Source organism: Periplaneta americana, chromosome 9 (genome assembly GCF_040183065.1).
Source record: "Periplaneta americana isolate PAMFEO1 chromosome 9, P.americana_PAMFEO1_priV1, whole genome shotgun sequence".
Classification (NCBI taxonomy): Eukaryota; Metazoa; Arthropoda; class Insecta; order Blattodea; family Blattidae; genus Periplaneta; species Periplaneta americana.
This window is the reverse complement of record NC_091125.1, coordinates 15,595,207-15,601,464: the sequence shown is the minus strand read 5'-3', so window position 1 is coordinate 15,601,464 and position 6,258 is coordinate 15,595,207.

Here is a 6,258-nt window from a genome sequence, read left to right as displayed (position 1 = left end):
TGTTCAGAATGCCTGGAATATCGTGTCTAAAAACAGTCGCTATTTGCATAGACTAGTCAATTCCATGCCCACTCGACTGCAAGATGATCGAGATAAGAGGAAGATAGACCAAATATTGAATTATGGCTTTTTGTTTTGTTTTTTGAACGCTTAATTGTTTGAATGTTTTAAGGTCGACGCCAGTAAATTTGTTTTGTTTATGCCACGAAAGATATTTTTATTGAGAATAAAATCTTTTTTCTTTCCATTTGCAGTCACAATATCATAATGATAAAGTCATGGCATAATATATTAATGAACCTGATGTTAATTACTAAAATAATCGTAAAAGAGAAAGGAGCCATTATGTATAGTTTGTCTCTCTCAAAAACAGAACAAAAAAGAACATAAAAAGCACGTGGTTGTAGTCGAACGCAGGACCTCATGAATAAGAGGCCTGAACGCTACCATTATGCTATCGATAACACACAGAATACTTCAATTATAACTGTAGATATCAGGCAACGTGGTCCAACAACATGTAACGTCGCCTGTCTCCGAATTGTAGCGAAGATACCCGAAGGGAACTTTGTTCCAGGAGAGCGGCCACTTTTTCTTTTGACAGCTGTACAAGCAGCTGTTCCTATCATTTCTCTTCTATCCCACAAAACTCGTAACTCATCGTGTTCATAGTACTCGTATATAATGAATAAATGTAGGTACATCTCGAGGTCAGTCTTTCACGTAACGTGGCTAGTGGCTACACATCCACTCGCTTGCATAGCTTATGTACAGTGTATTGTGAGGACTCCTTCGTTGGCTCTGTACTGCCTCACATCTCGCGGCAACTTCCTTCTTTGAGAGTAACGTATGTATGTATGTATGTATGTATGTATGTATGTATGTACTCTGTACTCTAGAGAATGAAGGAGGGTTAAAATTAATTTTTAGAAGAATAAAGGACAACACGTTTAGTGAATTTTGCAAAAGTATTATACTGTACTATAGTATTATTTTTCGATGGTCTTTGCTTCGTCACTGGCTTTCTCTGACCGCATGTCTGGCTGGATTACAGATTTACTCTCTCCCTTTTAGTTCATTAAAACGGAGTGCTAGCAGTGGCATGACAAGTCGGGGTAGCGAGGTGGAGGGTGCGAAGTGACCTGTAATCCAGGGTCAGACCTACCGGCAGAAAACCACTACAGCTACTGGCCGGACCCAATCCGATTATGGCGCTCGCTCTGGACGCGCGCGAGCCCTTTCTGTCTCTGGTGACTCACCCCTTCCATAGTGTCCCATTTTCCGTGACATCTGTCCAAGAGCACGAGTCTGTCTGAAAACATCGAGACTTTAAAAGGGGAGTGAACGAGAAAAAATGTGAAAGTTCTCTTCTCTTCTCTTCTCTTCTCTTCTCTTCTCTTCTCTTCTCTTCTCTTTCCCTCGTTTTGATTGGCTCTCCTCTTCTCTCCTATCCTCCCTTCCTCTCGTACTCCTAAAATCTGAACTACAGCTCTAAGTACTTTATCTACCAAAGTTTGCAACTGCAGAGTTCCTCTTCTTCTAGAAGAAATTATACTAATGATGACTCAGAGAGAGAGAGAGAGAGAGAGAGAGAGAGAGAGAGAGAGAGAGTGAGTGAGGGGAGATCAAGGACATCTGCTTTGCTTTTGAGTGTGAGAAACAACAAAACCTATTCATTGTTTCTTTAGTTTACACGATGTGGCACGTGTTTTGGAAGGCAACGTCGCATCTTAGGTCACTGCTGTTGCTCAAACTGCTATCACAGTCGCTCTCCACATTTCACGTGTTCAATTTGTTTCTTGGAACAGCAAGTCTTAACAGCAGTTTCCATGACTGTTCTATCTAACAATAATAATTATACTGTTTAATGCAGTGGTTCCAAAATGTGGGTCGAGACATCTTGGGGGCTCGTCTAAAGAGCTAAGGAGTGTCGCGAGATGATTTACAAAATGAAACGAAAACACTTCATTAACAGACATTGTTTTTTTTATTTAGAAATATAAATATTTCAGTAATTATAAAGTAAAACAATAATAATAATAATAATAATAATAATAATAATAATAATAATAATAATAATAATAATAATAATAATAATGCGAAATGTGTCTGATTTTTAAAAAGTTTCTTTTCAAATCTCATGCCACTGTATTCGATACACACACAGTGATATAATTCTCAAGTTAAAAGCTATTTCTTTCTTTTATTTTCATGGCAAGCATAGCCGAGAGACTTATTTCGCATAAAATAAATATGAAGTTACAAAATGGTATCAAAAATTTAAGAGATTCTTTTTGCAAGCCCAAGGTATCCTTCCATTCGTTTGACTCAAAACTGGCCTACGCTCTAAAAAAAAAAAAAAAAAAAAAAAAAAAAAAAAAAAAAAAAAAAAAAATAGTTTTAACATTCCATCAGTAAGTTCATATTTCAATGAGTTCTTCCATCATATTTTCTTGAAATTTCATCCAGTTGAACGTAACTGTATAAAAACGGAACCATATCCATCTGTGACTATCGGAGATTAATCGTTTTGAGTTTCTTCCGGGAAATACTAATGAATGTACTGGTACATGAAAAGCTCTGCTTTTAACTGGAAAACTCTTTTCTGCCGTTAGCCCACGAAAGCCATTTTACTTCCATGTGAAAAAAAAACATGTTCGTAAAAGAAACCCACGTCTTCATAAATTTTACTGCAAATACGAGTTTGCAACGCTCTTCCTTTCACAGAATTGACCACTTTAATGACACATTTTAAAACAAAATCCACTTCACATGATAATGATTTTGATGCAAGAGCTTCTCGATGTAAATAATAAAGAACAATGTATCCATTTGGCACGAGACATTATCTCTTGTAATCCGACAATGAGATCACTTCATTGCCGTGGCGTCATCGGAATATATAACAATACAACTTTCGCCCAGTCAATATGGAACTTTATAATACTATGCATGAAATTGTCGAATAGGTATTTTCCGGTAATATTGGCTTCCAGAGGTTACAAAATAAAATATCTTCCACAACACCATTCTATCTCATCTTGTAAAGACTAAGGATTGGGCACAGTTGGAAACATATTTGGATTCGTCTATCTGCAATAAGAAATACCTTCACGTACTTCTTAATATTTAAAAAAACGTGCATTCGGATACCTTCAGCCATGTTGCTTATCCTCCTTTGAATCGTATTATTGTAGAGCGGTTTTTGTTTGAGCTTATCAGTCTCTTTTTCACCATCCATTATTTGCACCACATTCACAGCTGTCGCTGAAATCACATTTTTCGCAATTGAATATGGATTAATGGTTTTTGTAACGCGAAATGCAATTCGATAACTTGCCGGTGATGCTTTTCCATTACTGCTGCTGGTTGGCGAAGTAAAAACAACTTAATTCTTTTGGAAATAGTTTAGCTTCTTTCAAATAATTTTACAGCTTTGTTTCTTATGTCTGGAGTTTGGTGTTGATTTAGCTATGACGGCTTCATACTTTCTTGTGACAGCACTTTTCGGCAAATCAGATATTGACGTTTATTGGAAACAATAGCAAAGCCGTATTTGAGACAATCATCGCTGTACAATCTTGTGCAGAAGGTTCCAATGACATTTTGAAATAGGTATCCACCTTTAACAAAATACATATAGCTCGTATTAGTTGTTTAATATTCTATATTTCATTTCTTGCCCAATAATACGACGCACAGACTGGAAATCATATGTCATTGCGCTTCGATGCTCATATTTATTTGAATTACATCCAGAAGATTTCAGTGCCATCTACGTACGAATAACGTGCGCTCTCGAATGGACTGGAAAGTCCAGAAAACAAATATAAACAAATTTGGATTTCTGAGTAACAGCACAAGCTTCATTTTCTATTTGTATTCAATTATTACCACAGTGTCACCGCGATAACAGTATGAAGTAGTAGAAATGATTTTTACATAATATTTAGTGCCAGTGTTACACCATATACCTACTTCTATTTTGGTCGTTCTTAAGGTGGTAAGCATTGGTTTTCATTAAAATTGTTGTAGTTTTCGATTTTATAGGCATTTTTATTTTTCGATTGAGTTTAAATACCGGCATGGTAGTAGGGCCGCAAACAAATGTCTCGCCCAATAGAGGGTCGCGCCTTCAAAACGTGTGAGCACCATTGGCGCAATGCAAGAGAAATTTTACATCGCAAAAGTTTTAATACAATATGGTCTACGAAATGAGTAAAACACTCAATATATTGGCCTATTAGGTACTATTTTTCATAATTTAGAAAAATGTTAAAACAAATATCCTACATAAGAGAGACACATATTCAAATGCATGAAATCAATTAATATCGTAGTGACTGTCTCATTGGTTTCGTTGCGAAATCCAAGTACATAGAAATTATTCCTAAGATTATTTATTTATTTATTTATTTATTTATTTATTTATTTATTTATTTATTTATTTATTTATTTATTTATTTATTTATTTATTTATTTATTATGAAGTATTTAAGGACAATTGGCTTTTCTTCCACACCACCAGAGATAAACACACAAGTAAAATATAGACAAAGAACTTAAAAAATTGCTTTTAACTTTCGTTAAATCACATTTACATACCTATCCAAGAATAGTTGTATAAGTCAGCTTTTATACCCCTGCAGTCTACTTAGTTTCGTTCTCTGACCGGTCGAGGTGGGTTCCTCCAAGTCGGTGACCGGGGGGTGCATTGGTGGCTCTCGTGCTCTTCCGTTCGGCCATTTTTCGTCTTATCACCAACCACACCTTTTCGTACTCTCGTCTTTCTCATCACTCTTATTTCTCTACGCCGGCCACCATTGCATGCGGAACGCACACCACATCATCACAGCCATTTTCACCTCACCATCCCCGCTGTTAGTTTTGCCACGTCCGCCACAATGACGGGATTCGTTAAAGATTCCTTACTATGTTCCATTCCTCTTCCTCTTCTAGTTGTTATTTACATTATAGGTTAAGTATCTTAGGATTATAACTCCCGTCTCACCAGCGGGGATCTTTCCTATCTCCGTGGTCCTGTCCCATGGTTTCGAGTGCGACTTCCAACTTGTGTGGCCCGACAGGGCGCCCAGCAACGAAGCAATAGTGGACCCTTCATATTGCCCATATATGCTAGTTTAGGTGCCGAGCCCGGACCAGAGGTCAAGTACACTCACGTAGAGCCCCAATGGGGGCCCGGGGCGATTTAGACGTCCCGGTGACCGAATATATCTCCCGACGTGATACCGCTGACTTATGGGTGTCGCAGTGTAATCAACCACAAGTCCCCTGAAGCTGCTTGCTGTCTCGGGTTGCTGCGGCTTTGGTGGGTGGATCGGAGCTAGCCGAGTATTCCGACGGTTGTGTAGTGTAGAGTGGGGAGCCACGGGCTGTTATTCCCGTGGTAGGGGCATAAAACTGCGACACGCCTCTGGTGTAAGACTTGCCATTAGGTGTGTAATGACCAGTTTGAAGGGTAACTTGCGTGAAGTGGGTTGCTTGGGCTCGGGCTGTGGGGGGGTCCCCACGGCCGGCACAGACCGAGAAGAATTTTAGGTGTCTTTTTCTTCCGCCCCCCCCCTGTGGCAGGCTGACGACGACGGTTCCGTAGGGGGGGCCAGTTCAAATGTCCTCCCGCTCCTCTTCTCCTCCATTAGAGAAGGAACACAAAAAACAGGAGATAGGAAAATACAATGCGACTGGTGGTCATATGCCGAACAATGCAATGGATTTGGACCCTGAAAGAGTAACAGTTAAATTGCCGCCTCCGAAGTTCATCAGTATCACATTGGATGGAACGGAAAAAACCATGAAAAACATTAATCTATTCTACGTCAGACGTGCGCTCGATGGACTCGTTGGGAAGTTCAGAAATGCAACTCGGCTCCGTAACGGTAGTCTCCTAGTTCAGAGTGCATCTGCAAAACAGAGTGAGACGCTGTTGAAAGCAAAGTTGCTGGGGTCATATCCCATCAGAGTTGAATGTCACTCCTCGCTCAACACCACGCGAGGAGTTGTGCATACAGATTCTGTAGATGGTCTGTCAGATGAAGAGATCCAACTAGAGCTGGCGGAACAGTCCGTGTCCAAGACTTACCGTTCAGTACGGAAGCGGGACGGACGGACTGAATCCCTAAGCACAGTCTTTCTGACCTTTGAGACGTCTCTTTTGCCATAACATATCTATGTGGGCTACGAGCGTGTCCTGTGCGTGCGTATGTGCCGAACCCAATGCGGTGCTTTAGGTGCCAACGG